Source organism: Phyllobates terribilis, unplaced genomic scaffold (assembly GCF_046119375.1).
Source record: "Phyllobates terribilis strain yellow unplaced genomic scaffold, ASM4611937v1 Scaffold_4__5_contigs__length_816908805, whole genome shotgun sequence".
Classification (NCBI taxonomy): Eukaryota; Metazoa; Chordata; class Amphibia; order Anura; family Dendrobatidae; genus Phyllobates; species Phyllobates terribilis.
Window position 1 is genome coordinate 555924484 of NW_027362764.1, and position 18773 is coordinate 555943256.

At 45.4% G+C, this 18773-nt stretch overlaps 1 protein-coding gene across 1 annotated transcript in view; it reads right to left on the reverse strand.

Annotated features, from left to right (window-relative positions):
- The window catches only part of MC5R (melanocortin 5 receptor), a 200302-nt gene extending 182076 nt beyond the window's left edge, over nt 1–18226 (reverse strand). The window contains exon 1 of the mRNA XM_073676704.1: nt 17950–18226. The gene's annotated coding sequence lies outside the window, so the exon portion shown is untranslated. The remainder of the gene's footprint in view (nt 1–17949) is intronic.
- Nucleotides 18227–18773: the final 547 nt, after the last annotated feature.

Here is an 18773-nt window from a genome sequence, read left to right on the forward strand (position 1 = left end):
GGTGGAAGAGGAGATCCCATGTAGAGATGCCGATGCCCAAATATTTGAAGAGCCACGGCCACAGGAAGTCGACGCTGGCAATTTGTCACAAGAGGTGGACGATGGCGAGACACAATTGCCACGAAGTGAGGAGGAGGATCGTGGTGCGCAAGTGGAAGAGGAGGAGGTGGTGGATGATCTAGTAACTGACCCAACGTGGCAGGAGGACACGCAGAACAAGGTCAGCAGCACACAGGGGGGGGGAGGCAGAGTACCCCAACAGGCAGGAAGAAGCAGCGTGGTGGCCGCACACAGAAGGCAGGCAACAGTTCCCCATAACACTAACACGAGGGACGTTGCCAGTTCAACCGGTAGGTCATCCAGAGTCTGGAAGTTTTTTTAAAGACTATGCTGATTACCCCAAAAAGGCCATTTGTACCACCTGCCAGGCCAGCATCAGCAGGGGTGACCACCACCAGCATGATCAGGCACATGTCAGCAAAGCACCAGACTTTGTGGGGCAAACCCCAGGGTCCACAACCAGTGTCCACGGGTGTCACCACTGATTTTTCCACTGTTGTGCGTGTAATAGAACCCCCTGTTGTGCATGCAAGGCAATTCCCTGTCCATACTGCATGCAAAGATGCCCCCTCCTCTCATTCTTTCTCAAGAAACAGCATCAAGGTCCATGTCCACGTCCCACCGCAGCGTTCAGTTGTCCATATCCCAGAGCTTTGAACGAAAGCGCAAATTCGCAGCCAACGCCCCACAGGCCACAGTCCTAAATTCGCACATTTCACGACTGCTTGAGTTGGAAATGCTGCCTTTTAGGCTGGTGGAGATGGAATCCTTCCGCAACCTTATGGCGGTGGCTGTCCCTCAGTACTCGGTCCCCAGCCGACACTATTTTGCCCGGTGTGCCATCCTCACACTACACAAGCACGTGTCCCAAAACATCTGCCGTGCCCTCAACAACGCAGTTACTGGGAGAGTCCACCTGACAACCGACACGTGGACAAATGCTTGTGGCCAGGGACGGTACATCTCCCTGACGGCACACTGGGTAAACATAGTGGAAGCCGGGACCCAGTCGGACCTTGGGACGGAACACATCCTCCCCACACTAAGGATTGCGGGCCCTATGTCAGTCAGAGTTGCCCCCACAGTGTACAGCTCCTGCGCATCATCCTCCTCCCCCTCCTCATGTTCAGCCTCCATCTCAGATATCACCACATCAGTTACCAGCTGGAAGCACTGCAGTACTGCCTCAGCAAAGCGTCAACAGGCTGTGCTGAAACTCATAACCTTAGGTGATAAACCGAATACTGCTTGTGAGTTGTGGACAGCTGTGAAAGAGCAGGCGAGAGAGACGCAACTCCAATCCAGCAGAGGCAGGGGAACACTGTCAACATTCTGGGACAGTTTTCTGAGACCCGCCCAGCTTACAGACCCTGAGGCGCAGGGTACTCTGACAAGGAGTGGAAAGTTTCAAAAGATTGTGAGGGAGTACCTTGCCGACCGTACCAGTGTCCTCCGTGATTCCTCTGTGCCTTTTAATTTCTGGGTATCCAAGCTGGACACTTGGAATGTACTCACTCTGTACGACTTGGAGGTCCTGGCCTGCCCTGCGTGTTAATGGAGCGTGTTTTTAGTGCCGCTGGGGGAATTATAACTAGTGTTGAGCCACCCCCGTAGTGTTCGGTTTCGGTTTGGTTCGTCGAACACCGGTATGTTCGTGGAACTGTTCGTTGAACACCTTAGAACACCGTCGAACACTGTCGAACACCGTTAAAACCAATGGCAGGTGAACAAAAACACATAGAAAACACCTTCAATGGTGTCCAAAAGCTGACAGACTGCTCAGAAGACACTCTCTTTTTAAAAAAGCCCGCCGGCAATTCAGCAGTGGCATACACCGTTACCCACAATTTAGAACAGAAAGAATAAAGCATCACACATAGATTAGATAGATAGAAACATGTCAGTCACATATATAAGAAGTACAGTGACAGTGTTGCTTACTGTATTGTCATTTAGTGTAAAAGGATTTATTACAAAAATAATAGTGTTTTCATGCACCGTCTCTTTAAAAAAGCCGTCCGGCAATTCAGCATAGGTACCCGACAATTTATAACAGAAAGAATAGAGCATCACACATAGATTAGATACATAGAAACATGTCAGTCACATATATAAGAAGTACCGTGATAGTGTGGATTACTGTACTTGTCATTTAGTGTTAAAATAAAGGATTTATTAAAAAAAAAATTGGCGTGGGGTTCCCCGTAAGTTTAGTCTCTAGCGGAGGTTAAGCAGACGGCTGGGGCAGATGTTTGAAGCCTGGGAAGGGGGTAATACCCACGGAGCTTCCCAGGCTACTAATATCAGCTCCCAGCTGAATACCTAGCCTTGATGTCAGCTTATAATGCCAGCTGACATCAAGCCCAGGTTAGTAATGGAGAGGCGTCTATAAGACACCCCCATTACTAACCCCATAGTGAAAGTTAAAAAAAACCACAAACACCCAGAATAAAGTCCTTTAATTGAAATAAACACACAATTCTTTATTGTTCTAAATTAAACCATACTTACCATCACGCCCATTCCAGCTGAAGCCAATATCTTCTGCAATAAAAGTAAAATAATAAAGCAACATCATCCTTACCTTTCCATGGTTCCCACGGCAGCTTCAGCTCTGCTACATTCACATGACTGGCTGGATCGCAGCCGAAAACTGCCATCCAGCTTGCCATGCCGCAGACACTGAGAAGCGCAGGCATGCTTGTGCTCCTCAGTGTCTCGCTGTGACGGCATAAAGATGAGCCGAGGTCATGTCCAATGAACTCAGCTCACCTCATGCACCTCACTGACAGCGTGTGAAAATTCTCCTGCGCTTGCAGTCAGCGTGAGAGAATTCTCCTGCTGAAGCGCTGAGCGCAGTAGAATTTTCCCATGCTGTCAGTGACGTGCAAGAGGTGAGCTCACGTCCAATGAACTCAGCTCACCTCATGCACGTCACTGACAGCGTGGGAGAATTTTCCTGCGCTCAGTGCTTGAGCAGGAGAATTGTCCCACGCTGGGATGGCATTGAGATGACAGGCTGGATGGCAGCTGAGCGCTGCCATCCAGCATGCCATCATTCATAGACGCTGCAGTGCGCAGGCATGCTTGCGCTCTGCAGTGTCTCTGAAGGATGACAAGCTGGATGGATGCGCCATTTCTGGGGCGGCTGATGGCTGGTGTTTCTAGCCTGGGAGGGGGCCAATATTCATGGCACCCTTCCTGGGCTATTAATATCAGCCCCCAGCTGTCTGCCTAGCCTTTGCTAGCTATTAAAATAGGGGGGACCCCACGTCATTTTTTTGGGGGTCCCTCATTTTAATAGTTAGTAAAGGCTAGGTATTCAGCTGGGGGCTGATATTAGTAGCCTGGGAAGCTCCATGGGTATTACCCCCTTCCCAGGCTTCAAACATCTGCCCCAGCCATCTGCTTAACCTCCGCTAGAGACTAAAATTACGGGGAACCCCACGCCAATTTTTTTTTTAATAAATCCTTTATTTTAACACTAAATGACAAGTACAGTAGCCAACACTGTCACTTTACTTCTTATATATGTGACTGACATGTTTCTATCTATCTAATCTGTGTGTGATACTCTATTCTTTCTGTTCTAAATTGTCAAGTACCGGTGTATGCCGCTGCTGAATTGCCGGCTTTTCATGTTTCACTGTGAGCACTGTTCCCATCGATTTGGGCAACCACTGTAATGCCACAACCACCATGGCTGTGGCATTACAGTGAGTGGCAGACAATCCCTGCATGATTGGTGCTCTAACTAGCGCCAGACATGCAGGACACGCTTTTGGTGCGCGAACAGTTATCGAACATAACCTCGAACAGTCAAATTTTTTGCAAATCCTTCGTGTTCGTCGAATGACTCGAACACCGCCCAAAACAACTCGAATTTGAGATTGGCGAACAGTTCTAGTCGAACACCGCTCATCTCTAATTATAACTGATAATCGCACACGCCTGTCAACTGACAATGCTGACAAGCTGACCCTTATCAAAATGAACAAGGGCTGATTTGGACCAAACTTCTCATCACCACCAAATGACAGCAGAGTAACATAAAGTCAAATCCACTGTGTTATTTTGGGAGGTGTATTCCCATACGCCGCTTCACACCCACACATGGGTATACGATTCCTCATTTCGACTGTATTTTGCTCTTTTCCTTATCCTCAGCCTCCACCACCACTATACCACCAGGGTGACCGTGGTCCATGTTGCCAGCATTGCAAGTTCCTCCGTCCTAATTTTTGGCAGCTTTTGCTTGGAAGGCATAGGCAAAGACTATGGGAGACCCACTCCCCAAAAATTGGAATAATGTTTTTAATATGCTGTACTGCATGGCTCTTGTTTGCCAGCATTGCAAGTTCCTCCGTCCTAATTTTTGGCAGCTTTTGCTTGGAAGGCATAGGCAAAGACTATGGGAGACCCACTCCTAAATAATGGGAATAATGTTTTTAATATGCTGTACTGCAACTCTCTTGTAAGGGGCATGAAAACCGTCTTGCTAAGCTACTGCGACCTCCACCACTTTTCCAAGGGGCATTGATATTGTCTTTTTATTCCACTGCGACCTCCACCACTTTTCCAAGGGGCATTAAAATGGTCTTGTTAAGCTACTGCGACCTCCACGTCTCTTCCAAGGGGCATTAAAACCATCTTGTTAAGCTACTGCGACCTCCACGTCTCTTCCAAGGGGCATTAAAACCATCTTGTTAAGCTACTGCGACCTCCACGTCTTTTCCAAGGGGCATTAAAACTGTCTTTTTAAGCTACTGCGACCTCCACGTCTCTTCCAAGCGGCATTAAAACTGTCTTGTTAAGCTACTGCGACCTCCACCACTTTTCCAAGGTGCATTAAATACGTCTTGTTAAGCTACTGCGACCTCCACCACTTTTCCAAGGGGCATTGATATTGTCTTTTTATTCCACTGCGACCACCACCATTCTTCCAAGGGGCATTAAAACCATCTTGTTAAGCTACTGCGACCTCCACGTCTCTTCCAAGGGGCATTAAAACTGTCTTGTTAAGCTACTGCGACCTCCACGTCTCTTCCAAGGGGCATTAAAACCATCTTATTAAGCTACTGCGACCTCCACCACTTTTTCAAGGGGTATTAAAACTGTCTTGTTAAGCTACTGTGACCTCCACCACTTTTCCAAGGGGCATTGATATTGTCTTTTTATTCCACTGCGACCTCCACCACTTTTCCAAGGGGCATTAAAATGGTCTTGTTAAGCTACTGCGACCTCCACGTCTCTTCCAAGGGGCATTAAAACCATCTTGTTAAGCTACTGCGACCTCCACGTCTCTTCCAAGGGGCATTAAAACTGTCTTTTTAAGCTACTGCGACCTCCACGTCTCTTCCAAGGGGCATTAAAACTGTCTTGTTAAGATACTGCGACCTCCACCACTTTTCCAAAGTGCATTAAATACGTCTTGTTAAGCTACTGCGACCTCCACCACTTTTCCAAGGGGCATTGATATTGTCTTTTTATTCCACTGCGACCACCACCATTCTTCCAAGGGGCATTAAAACCATCTTGTTAAGCTACTGTGACCTCCACGTCTCTTCCAAGGGGCATTAAAACTGTCTTGTTAAGCTACTGCGACCTCCACGTCTCTTCCAAGGGGCATTAAAACCATCTTGTTAAGCTACTGTGACCTCCACCACTTTTCCAAGGAGCATTGATATTGTCTTTTTATTCCACTGCGACCTCCACAATACTTCCAAGGGGCATTAAAACCATCTTGTTAAGCTATTGCGACCTCCATGTCTCTTCCAAGTGGCATTAAAACCGTCTTGTTAAGCTACTGCGACCTCCACGTCTCTTCCAAGGGGCATTAAAACCATCTTGTTAAGCTACTGCGACCTCCACGTCTCCTCCAAGGGGCATTAAAACCGTCTTGTTAAGCTACTGCGACCTTCACGTCTCTTCCAAGGGGCATTAAAACCGTCTTGTTAAGCTACTGCGACCTCCACCATTCTTCCAAGGGGGATTGGAGTGCCTCGAAATTTTTGGTAGGCATTGCACTCACTGTATGCCCAATAACTGTGTAGCCGAATCACTACTTTTGGTATAGAAACATATCCTACAAGACGTGTGGTTGACTGGCCTGACATTGATGTGAATGTTCCCTGTTCCTCCTGCTCTTTCTCCTTTGCCACCACCTCATTCATCATTCATCACCCGAAGCTTTGTTTTAACGGGAGTCATAGAACTGGGATAGTAGCAGGAAAACATCAGCAATCCTCGGAGGAGGTAGGATATGCGCCAAAACGCTGATCACCTCAGGCCTTGCCGCTACTACATACATGCGCTTGCATTCCAAGAAAACAAAGCAGATGCTAACTTCTATCATCATGCTCCTCACCTTGGCACTCTCAACTCCCCTGATAGAGAAGCCAGGGCCCACCGGAGGAGTCTGGTTCTCTGGTGGGCTCGTCCAATGCTGCCCTAAAGCAGGCCAGGCTAAGAAAAGTGTGGGGAAGTTGACAGGAGAAATAGAGGTGGCTGGGGACCGTTTATGGACACCCGGCCGCCCCCAGGTGGCTGGGGACCATGTGTGGACACCCGGCAGCGGGGCGGCTGGGGACCGAGTATGGACACCCGGCCGTTGGGCGACTGGGGACTGAGTATGGATACCAGGCCGCTGACGCAGCCATGACATGGTGCCGTCCCCATTACCGCCGCGCTCCTGGCCCGGCGTCTTGCGGCTCTCCTGCTGCTGCTGCCAGCGCATGCAGCTTCCCGGGCACTGTGCTTAGGGCGCACGCGCGCTCCCTCTTAAAGGGTCCGCGCGCCCGGCCTAAGGAGTCCCCAGCCAATGGCCGGAGGACTTCCCATATAAAAGGCACCTCCTCCAAAATGAAGGTGCCTGTGCAAGGTTGTAGCTCAGTGTACTAACTCTGCTTCAGCCCTCAGGTCCCGTTGCTAGTCTGACTACCAGTCCAGCCCGCCTGCCTGACTACCAGTCCAGCCTGCCAGCCTGACTATCAGTGCAGTCCGCCAGCCTGACTACCAGTGCAGTCCGCCAGCCTGACTACCAGTGCAGTCCGCCAGCCTGACTACCAGTCCAGTCCGCCAGCCTGACTACCAGTCCAGTTCGCCAGCCTGACTACCAGTCCAGTTCGCCAGCCTGACTACCAGTCCGCCAGCCAAGTACACTCTCCAGCCCGACGGTCTGCCTACGGACCAAACCCGCCAGTCTGTCTATGGGCCAGGCTTGCCTGCCTACCCGGAGAATGTACCAGTTACCTGCCGTGCCTACCAGCCTGCCTACATGGAGGCTCCTGCCAGTTACCCGTGTTGTCTGCCAGTCCGTCTACCCGGATCACCCGTCAGTCTGTCTGCCTTGCTCATCTGCTGTACCGGTCAGTCCCTGCCTTCTGACCCGTGGGAGTCACCTGCTCTCATACAAGGACTGGTCCAGAGTAGCACCTGGTCCCTCTGCTCGGTCCTTCCTTGGTTCACGGAGTCGATTGAGCCATCATGCGACTTTGGTCAGTCCGAGTTGATACCTAGTTACGCCCCTCTGGTCCCTCCTTGCACCGCAGCACAGAGGTTCCACCACCCGGATCCGTAACAATTTTGCACGTTCACCTAATCTGAGAACAGCATAATGTAGAGACCAAAATCCTCATTCCAGCGATGTGTCACTTATTGAGCTGCTGGATGTAATTTTGATAAAATCTCTTTTATAAGCAGAAGATTATCATTAGAGCACTAGTAACCCCACTGCCATGTAGTTCTCTATAGTCATGAGCTCTGTATAACCCCACCCTCACCACTGATTAGCAGCTTTCTGTCTGTGCATCTCTGCTCAGCGTACACAGAAAGCTGCCAATTAGTGGAGTAGTCGGGGTTATACAGAGCTCAGCATTCAGAGAACTGGCAGAACTGCAGAAAGTAAAACAGTAATTTTATCACTATTAAATGATACATCGCTGTACTTAAATCATGCAACTTTCAATTTGTGTAGCAAAAACCTGGTAGCAGATTCTCTTTACATTACACCTTGAAGGAAGGTGCAGTTTGTGTTTATTTTCAGTGATCTGTGAAATTCAAGAATTTCCAGAAAGCTGTCACTTCATATAACAGTTACTCTAAAGTGTGTACTAAAACAGATCATAGACAGTGCCTATGCAGGTAAGTTGCCATGGGTGAAAACAGCTGTGAAATTGGTAACTCTGACAAATAGCCCTAAAGATCTTAAAGTGAACCTGTCAGCTGATACATGCTGCCCAATCTGTGGGCAGTAAGTATCAGGCACTGGCTGTAGAATCTCAGCCAGGTATGTTGGAGTCTAAAATGCTGCGGAGACCTGTCAATCCAGAGCAGCTGGTGAGGAGAAGCTGCCGGCGACCCGCCTGTCCAACTAATCTTCTATTTGGCTTAGTCTACGGTGGCTTGTACAGCATGTTTTTCTCTAAAAATGTCACTGCATTTCAGAGTCAAACATACATGGCTGAGATAATACATGTATCAGGTGACAGGTTCACTTTGACTTTCTGAACTTTTACAGAAATGTCTTGGGAAAGGTAGATAGCTGGCAATACTACTGAGTAATGTATATGTAATCAAAGGGATTCTGTCACCAGAAAAACTTTATTAAAATTCAGATATGAAAGTTAATCTGCATGTTAATAGCGTTATGTAGCCGAACACTGCTGGGAGAAAATTAACTTTATTGCCCCCAGCAGCTTTCGGCTTCCAGTCACGGAGGCGGAGCCGTTGTGGGCTTAGTCACCGCTCTGATTATACAGAGTGGCGGATGTAACAGCGCCCCTGGCTCTGACTGACAGCCGGACCAAATGCAGAGCCAGGGTCAGTCAATGTCGGTGGCGAAGTTGCAGTCGCTGTTCTGTATACTCAGAGTGGTGACTGAACCTGCGCCACTCCTGTAACTGGAAGCCAAACACTGCCGGGGGCAATAAAGTTAATTTACTCACATTTTCTTGGCTAAGTAAGTTAGGGCAGGTTAGTAACCCTATTAACCTGCAGATTAACCCCATATCTGCAGGTTAATAGTGTTTTTTTCTGGTGACAGGCTCCCTTTAAAGTCATTAATGTGTGGTGTGGGGCAACCAAATATTGCACCTAAAATTGATACAACATTCCTTACTATTCAGCTTGGCAGAAATATGTCTATACAGTACGGAGATGGTGATTTGATGCCAATGAATCTAAATGAATTTCAAAATCAATACATGTACCACTATAGCAGCTGCTTATATTATCTCCTTACAAAACAACCCATTCTGCTTTAAAGGGAATCTGTCATCACATTTGACCTATCTAAACTATTAATATGGGCATACAGGTTATAGACTGCTGAAGGGAGTGATCCCTATATGCCTCATATCAGATGTGGTATTGTAGAGAAATCCTCTTTTATCACTTTATATAAATGGACCCCTTCCAGGCTCTGGGGACGACGCTGCCTGGAAGATAACTCTTTGGTGACAAATTCCCTTCAAGACAACACTAAGATATGGTTATCTACAGCATCACTTATTAATAATAATAATAATAATAATATTATCTTCATTTCACATGTCTCTACTCCTTTGTCATTTATTTGCTTTCATTTTCACCTTGTTTCATATCTGAGAATCTCCATTTGTGCTAATATTTTCTGCTGACTTCATGCTCCTCTAGCTGCATTACATTGAAAAATGTGCCCTCATATATAAGCATTCCTCTCCTATTTATTCTACAATCTCTTATCTGCCACAATGCAGTAAACCAGCATTCAATAGATAATGAAAGAGACAAATGTGCAAATGAAACCCATCTGAAGCCTGTAGACCGCTGTGTGACGCATCTATTTTTCTCCCTACTATACTGATATTATACTGATACTGTTCATTGGTGTAATGCCAAACTAGGCACTTTGCTATCATCTGTCATGGACTACTAGTCAGGACATATTTTATCATGAATATATTGATGAGTGAACTGTACACTTGTTGATTTCCTTTTTCATCATATTCTGTATTAATATATTCCTACCAATCATAACAAATACACATAAAAAATTACAACAAAGGGAAATGAAACTTTTCTTTTACACCCAGAATATGTAACATCTGAATCATCATATCAATAGCTTTGCATATGTGGTTTATAGAAATATATATTACTCATTCCTTCCCTTTCACACTTAGGAAGATTTAGAAACTTAAAGTACTTCTGGTTTGTTCTTCTTTAGAGTCCTTAAAAGGGTTGTCCGATAAAAACAAGTTATCAGGTATCCACAGGATAGAGTATAACTTGTTGTTTAGTGGTGTCCAACCACTCAGACCAGCACTGATCGGTATAAAGGGGAACTTTTATCCCCTTTAGAATGGATCTCAGTCTATATGCTCAACCCATGCACCATTAATCCCCTATGGGGCTGCCCAGCGCTGCACTAATTTTTCTCCGGCAGCCTGTAGAGAATGAATGGAGTAGTGGTCGGCATCCAACCTGCCACCCCACTTTATAATGGGAATAAAAGTTCTGCGATATGCTGAGTTCTGAATAGCTCAGCAGTGGGACTCCCACCAATCAGCAGGTTATCACCTATCCTGCAAATAGATGATGACCTGTTCTCACTGTACAGCCCATTTAAGTTGAAGAATAGTGTTGAGCCACCCCCGTAGTGTTCGGGTTCGGTTCGGTTCGTCGAACACCGGGATGTTCGAGGAACTGTTCGTCGAACTGTTCGTCGAACACCTTAGAACACCGTCGAACACCGTTAAAACCAATGGCAGGCAAACAAAAACACATAGAAACACATAGAAAACACCTGCAAAGGTGTCCAAAAGCTGACAAACTGCTCAGAAGACACTCTCTTTAAAAAAGCCGGCCGGCAAATTCAGCAGCGGCATACACCGGTACCCGACAATTTAGACAAGAAGGAATAGAGCATCACACATAGATTAGATAGATAGAAACATGTCAGTCACACATATAAGAAGCACAGTGACAGTGTTGGTTACTGCACTTGTCATTTAGTGTAAAGGATTTATTAAAAAAAATATTAGTGTTTTCATGCACCGTCTCTTTAAAAAAGCCGGCCGGCAATTCAGCATCTGTACCCGACAATTTAGAACAGAAAGAATAGAGCTTCACACATAGATTAGATAGATAGAAACATGTCAGTCACATATATATGAAGTACAGTGATAGTGTTGCTTACTGTACTTGTCATTTAGTGTAAAGGATTTATTTAAAAAAATAATAGTGTTTTCATGCACTGTCTCTTTAAAAAAGCCGGCCGGCAATTCAGCAGCGGTACCCGACAATTTAGAACAGAAAGATAGAGCATCACACATAGATTAGATAGATAGAAACATGTCAGTCACATATATATGAAGTACAGTGATAGTGTTGGTTACTGTACTTGTCATTTAGTATTAAAATAAAGGATTTATTATTAAAAAAATTGGCGTGGGGTTCCCCTTAATTTTAGTCTCTAGCGGAGGTTAAACAGACGGCTGGGGCAGATGTTTGAAGCCTGGGAAGGGGGTAATACCCACGGAGCTTCCCAGGCTACTAATATCAGCCCCCAAGCTGAATACATAGCCTTTACTAGCTATTAAAATGGGGGACCCCCCAAAAAAAATGACGTGGGGTCCCCCCTAATTTAATAGCTAGCAAAGGCTAGGCAGACAGCTGGGGGCTGATATTAATAGCCCAGGAAGGGAGCCATGAATATTGGCCCCCTCCCAGGCTAGAAACACCAGCCGTCAGCCGCCCCAGAAATGGCGCATTCATAGGATGCGCCAATTCTGGCACTTAGCCTCGCTCTTCCACGCTGCCCTGGTGCGGTGGCAGGGGGTAATAGGGTTGGGGTTGATGTCAGCTTATAATGCCAGCTGACATCAAGCCCAGGTTAGTAATGGAGAGGCGTCTATAAGACACCCCCATTACTAACCCCATAGTCAAAGTTAAAAAAAACACAAACACCCAGAATAAAGTCCTTTAATTGAAATAAAGACACAATCCTTTATTGTTCTAAATTAAACCATACTTACCATCACGCCCATTCCAGCTGAAGCCAACGATCTCCTGCAATAAAAGAAAAATAATAAAGCAACCTCATCCTTACCTTTCCATGGTTCCCACGACAGCTTCAGCTCTGCTACATCGAGATGACAGGCTGGACCGCAGCAGAACGCTGCCATCCAGCCTGTCATCCCGCAGACACTGAGAAGCGCAGGCTTGCTTGCGCTGCTCAGCGTCTCTCTGTGACGACATCCAGATGAGCCGAGTTCATGTCCAATGAACTCGGCTCACCTCATGCACGTCACTGACAGCGTGGGAAAATTCTCACGCTGAAGCGCTGATTGCAGGAGAATTTTCCCACGCTGTCAGTGACGTGCAGGAGGTGAGCTGAGTTCATACATGAGCTCACCTCATGCACATCACTGACAGCGTGGGAGAATTCTCCTGCACTCAGCACTTCAGCGTGAGAATTTTCCCACGCTGTCAGTGACGTGCATGAGGTGAGCCGAGTTCATTGGACATGACCTCGGCTCATCTGGATGCCGTCACAGCGAGACAGTGAGGAGCGCAAGCATGCCTGCGCTTCTCAGTGTCTGCGGGATGACAGACTGGATGGCAGCGTTCTGCTGCGGTCCAGCCAGTCATCTCGATGTAGCAGAGCTGAAGCTGTCGTGGGAACCATGGAAAGGTAAGGATGAGGTTGGTTTATTATTTTACTTTTATTGCAGGAGATCGTTGGCTTCAGCTGGAATGGGTGTGATGGTAAGTATGGTTTAATTTAGAACAATAAAGAATTGTGTCTTTATTTCAATTAAAGGACTTTATTCTGGGTGTTGTGTTTTTTTTAAATACTTTACTAGAAATTCATGGCGGTCATGTCTAATACTGGCGTGACCCCATGAATTTTGGGCTTGGGGCCAGCTGATAATACCAAGCTGGCCCTAACCCCTTTATTACCCAGTGAGCCACCGCACCAGGGCCCTGGATGAGTTGGGTACAGCGCCAGAAGATGGCGCTTCTATGAACGCGCCATTTTCCGGGGTGGCTGCGGACTGCAATTTGTAGCGGGGGGGGCCCAGAAAGCTTGGGCCTCCCTGCGCTGCAGATTCCAGCCCCCAGCTGCCTAGTTGTACCTGGCTGGACACAAAAATAGGGCGAAGCCCCACGTACTTTTTTTTTAATTATTTCATGAAATTCATGAAATAATTAAGAAAAAAAGGCCTTCCCTATATTGTTGTGTCCGGCCAGGTACAAATAGGCAGCTGGTGGTTGGGGGCAGCCCGTTCCTGCCTGCTGTACCTGGCTGGACACAAATATAGTGCGAAGCCCCACTTCAATTTTTTTTAATTATTTCATGAAATTCATGAAATAATTAAGAAAAAAAGGGCTTCCCTATATTGTTGTGTCCGGCCAGGTACAAATAGGCAGCTGGTGGATGGGGGCAGCCCGTTCCTGCCTGCTGTACCTGGCTGGACACAAATATAGTGCGAAGCCCCACTTCAATTTTTTTTAATTATTTCATGAAATTCATGAAATAATTAAGAAAAAAAGGGCTTCCCTATATTGTTGTGTCCGGCCAGGTACAAATAGGCAGCTGGTGGATGGGGGCAGCCCGTTCCTGCCTGCTGTACCTGGCTGGACACAAATATAGTGCGAAGCCCCACTTCAATTTTTTTAAATTATTTCAGGAAATTCATGAAATAATTTAAAAAAAATTGACGTGGGGCTTCGCACTATATTTGTGTCCAGCCAGGTACAGCAGGCAGGAACGGGCTGCCCCCAACCACCAGCTGCCTATTTGTACCTGGCCGGACACAACAATATAGGGAAGCCCTTTTTTTCTTAATTATTTCATGAAATAATTTAAAGAAAATTGACGTGGGGCTTCGCCCTGTTTTTGTGTCCAGCCAGGTACAACTAGGCAGCTGGGGGCTGGAATCCGCAGCGCAGGGAGGCCCAAGCTTTCTGGGCCACCCCCGCTGCAAATTGCAGTCCGCAGCCACCCCGGAAAATGGCGCGTTCATAGAAGCGCCATCTTCTGGCGCTGTACCCAACTCATCCAGGGCCCTGATGCGGTGGCTCACTGGGTAATAAAGGGGTTAGGGCCAGCTTGGCATTATCAGCTGGCCCTAAGCCCGAAATTCATGGGGTCACGCCAATATTAGACATGACCACCATGAATTTCTAGTAAAGTATTTAAAAAAAACACAACACCCAGAAAAAAGTCCTTTAATTGAAATAAACACACAATTCTTTATTGTTCTAAATTAAACCATACTTACCATCACGCCCATTCCAGCTGAAGCCAACGATCTCCTGAAATAAAAGAAAAATAATAAAGCAACATCATCCTTACCTTTCCATGGTTCCCATGACAGCTTCAGCTCTGCTACATCGAGATGACAGGCTGGACCGCAGCAGAACGCTGCCATCCAGCCTGTCATCCCGCAGACACTGAGAAGCGCAGGCTTGCTTGCGCTCCACAGTGTCTCTCTGTGAGGGCATCCAGATGAGCCGAGTTAATGTCCAATGAACTCGGCTCACCTCATGCACGTCACTGACAGCGTGGGAAAATTCTCCTGCACTCAGCGCTTCAGCGTGGGAGAATTCTCACACTGAAGCGCTGAGTGCAGGAGAATTCTCCCACGCTGTCAGTGACGTGCAGGAGGTGAGCAGAGTTCATTTGACATGAGCTCACCTTATGCACGTCACTGACAGCGTGGGACAATTCTCCTGCACTCAGCGCTTCAGCGGGAGAATTCTCACGCTGAAGCGCTGAGTGCAGGAGAATTCTCCCACGCTGTCAGTGACGTGCAGGAGGTGAGCTGAGTTCATTGGACATGAGCTCACCTTATGCACGTCACTGACAGCGTGGGAGAATTCTCCTGCACTCACCGCTTCAGCTTGAGAATTTTCCCACGCTGTCAGTGACGTGCATGAGGTGAGATGAGTTCATTGGACATGAACTCGGCTCATCTGGATGTCGTCACAGAGAGACGCTGAGCAGCGCAAGCAAGCCTGCGCTTCTCAGTGTCTGCGGGATGAGAGGCTGGATGGCAGCGTTCTGCTGCGGTCCAGCCTGTCATCTCGATGTAGCAGAGCTGAAGCTGTCGTGGGAACCATGGAAAGGTAAGGATGAGGTTGCTTTATTATTTTTCTTTTATTGCAGGAGATCGTTGGCTTCAGCTGGAATGGGCGTGACGGTAAGTATGGTTTAATTTAGAACAATAAAGGATTGTGTCTTTATTTCAATTAAAGGACTTTATTCTGGGTGTTTGTGTTTTTTTTAACTTTGACTATGGGGTTAGTAATGGGGGTGTCTTATAGACGCCTCTCCATTACTAACCTGGGCTTGATGTCAGCTGGCATTATAAGCTGACATCAACCCCAACCCTATTACCCCCTGCCACCGCACCAGGGCAGCGTGGAAGAGCGAGGCTAAGTGCCAGAATTGGCGCATCCTATGAATGCGCCATTTCTGGGGCGGCTGACGGCTGGTGTTTCTAGCCTGGGAGGGGGCCAATATTCATGGCTCCCTTCCTGGGCTATTAATATCAGCCCCCAGCTGTCTGCCTAGCCTTTGCTAGCTATTAAATTAGGGGGGACCCCACGTCATTTTTTTTGGGTGGTCCCCCATTTTAATAGCTAGTAAAGGCTATGTATTCAGCTGGGGGCTGATATTAGTAGCCTGGGAAGCTCCGTGGGTATTACCCCCTTCCCAGGCTTCAAACATCTGCCCCAGCCGTCTGCTTAACCTCCGCTAGAGCCTAAAATTAAGGGGAACCCCACGCCAATTTTTTTAATAATAAATCCTTTATTTTAATACTAAATGACAAGTACAGTAACCAACACTATCACTGTACTTCATATATATGTGACTGACATGTTTCTATCTATCTAATCTATGTGTGAAGCTCTATTCTGTCTGTTATAAATTGTCGGGTACCGCTGCTGAATTGCCGGCCGGCTTTTTTAAAGAGACAGTGCATGAAAACACTATTATTTTTTTAAATAAATCCTTTACGCTAAATGACAAGTACAGTAAGCAACACTGTCACTGCACTTCTTATATATGTGACTGACATGTTTATATCTATCTAATCTATGTGTGAAGCTCTATTCTTTCGGTTCTAAATTGTCGGGTAAAGGTGTATGCCGCTGCTGAATTGCCGGCTTTTCATGTTTCACTGTTGGCACTGTTCCCATCGATTTGGGCAATCACTGTAATGCCACAACCACCATGGCTGTGGCATTACAGTGAGTGGCAGACAATCCCTGCATGATTGGTGCTCTAAATAGCGCCAGACATGCAGGACACGCTTTTGGTGCACGAACAGTTATCGAACATAACCTCGAACAGCCGAATTTTTTGCAAATCGATCGGGTTCCGCCCAAAACAGCTCGAATTTGAGATTGGCGAACAGTTCTAGTCGAACACCGCTCATCTCTATTGAAGAACGAATTTTACTGCTCAAGTGCCTGTAAATATGTCATTGAATGGCTGTGTGTAATGCTCCTTAACAGAGATTTTAGACTCTCAAGTGATTTAAGTTTTGTCAAGATTATCTATTCAATAGGTTGATGTTGTAGAAAAGTCCCCTAAAAAGCAACTCTGCACCCCCATAAGGATGATTAAGGAGGGGAATGGTTGAAATTAACTGCTCTGTATTCTGAGTGATAAAGGTTTTAGTTGCATGCGTCTTCATGCAAACATATGTTCTATTAAGCACTGATTAAACTACACATAAGACAAAGCATAATGTGATTTACAGTTCAACAGTTGGTAAAATGTCCCTTTATTTATTCTACATAAATTCTACATAATACTGAGCCACTACCTTTCCCCAATGGCTTAGTGTTAATAATCTTTATTCCTTGGCAGCTTTTAAGTCCTGAGTCTGAAGTAAAAGATCTACTTGAAGTTTGAATATTTATCCTATGTTTGCATGGATTTGCTCCAGGATCTGTGGCTTCTTCCCATCCTCCGTGTGTGTTTGTTTGAGTTCAGAAAATTAGAAATTAGATTGTGACCTCCATTGAGGACAGAATTTGAACTGTATGGGGACAATCTCTGATGAGAGCTACCGAATATGTGGACGCTATATCAGCAGGAGAAAATTAAAAATGTAGTTCTATTAAAACACAAGTAAAAAGGGCTTTTGTCAAGTGTGTGAACCAGAATGATATTTTGGGAAACATTATATTTCATTCAGAAACAATAACATTCTCAAACATCCTAACCTCAAATTCCTTTGATAAATCTCAGAACAATCAGATCTACAGAAATGCAATGTCTGAGAATCTAACCTCCCCTGTTGCGGCCAAAATATTTTAGTTCAAGTAAATACAAGAATGCAACAATGGTCCATTATTAGCCTTGGTATCTCTGAAGAATACACAATATTATATATTCTGCAGCCAACCTCATATTATTCTATTACATTGTATAATACTGACATCTGTTGTGACATCAAAGACAATAAAGAATGAAACCAATATTTGGAATTATTCCTGCAACCCAGCACTGAAAAGTAATAATCATTATAAATATGAGTATACTTTCTTAAATATCAATTTCACCTGCATGTCCCTAAGTAGCTTCTTAACTATGTATATGCTTTTTATGTAGGATAAATAATGATGTAGCTGAGCTGTATTTGTAATATAAATCTCTAGGGCTGCAACATTTTAAGTCTGCTCTGGCAAATATGTAAAAAAAAAACACTATGAATATTTTCTGATGAACAGGAAGAGATAGTAATGCATAAAATAAAAGTTTTCTAAATTGACATTAAACATATGTACGGAAAATGCAAACACCACATAATAGCGAGACCCCTGGCTGCATTAGTTTGGAATTGATCAGTTTGATAAAAGTCGCCCCAAAGCTCCCTGTTTTACCTGAAGCTTCTTTAGGAATCTTCATAAGATTTCATGTTTAACCCCTGATTACGCTGCACAATCCCATTCTTTTCTAACAGGTCCATGATCCACTGTAAACAGGAGCAGTTCATGTAGGTTTTCTGAATAGACAGTTGAGTAGTCACATTTTAGTCCACATTTTAGAACAAAAAGCAGCTATTGATCACCCACACGGAGAAACCCTCTATTTTATACCTGCAGCTGCTAACCACACTGCGTTCAGATATTAACTCCTCCTTTCTATCCTATCATTCCTCATCTCAGTCAAAAATGTAACACGTTTATTACACATGACCACCAGAGGGCCCCATCAGCATCCTAAGAAACTATTACTGAATCTTAAAGAACATTGTCATTTCTTATAAGGGGCATTTTTATTTGTGTTAAGAAATATATTTAACCCACTGTGTAACAATCCCATCCAATTAGCAAAGATGGTCAACAGAAAAAAACACTTTTGAAACATAACTCCTTCCTTTAACCCCTTAGAAATTGTCCATTTGGGGTCTTTAAGGTAAAGTATTTTTTGCATTTTTTTAATTATCACACTCCAGCAGTATGTATGTATGTTTGTATGTATATATATACACACAGTTGAGAACAGAAGTTTATATACAAGGTCAATTAATTATCAGTTTTTAATATTGCCAAATGCCAGAATAATGAGAGAGAGAAAATGTTTTAAGGCATTTTTATTACTTACTGCAAAGTCAAAAATTTATCTACATTTCATTAGTATTTGGTACCATTTCTCTCAAGCTGAATGACTTGGGTCAAACGTTTGGGATATCCTTCCACAAGCT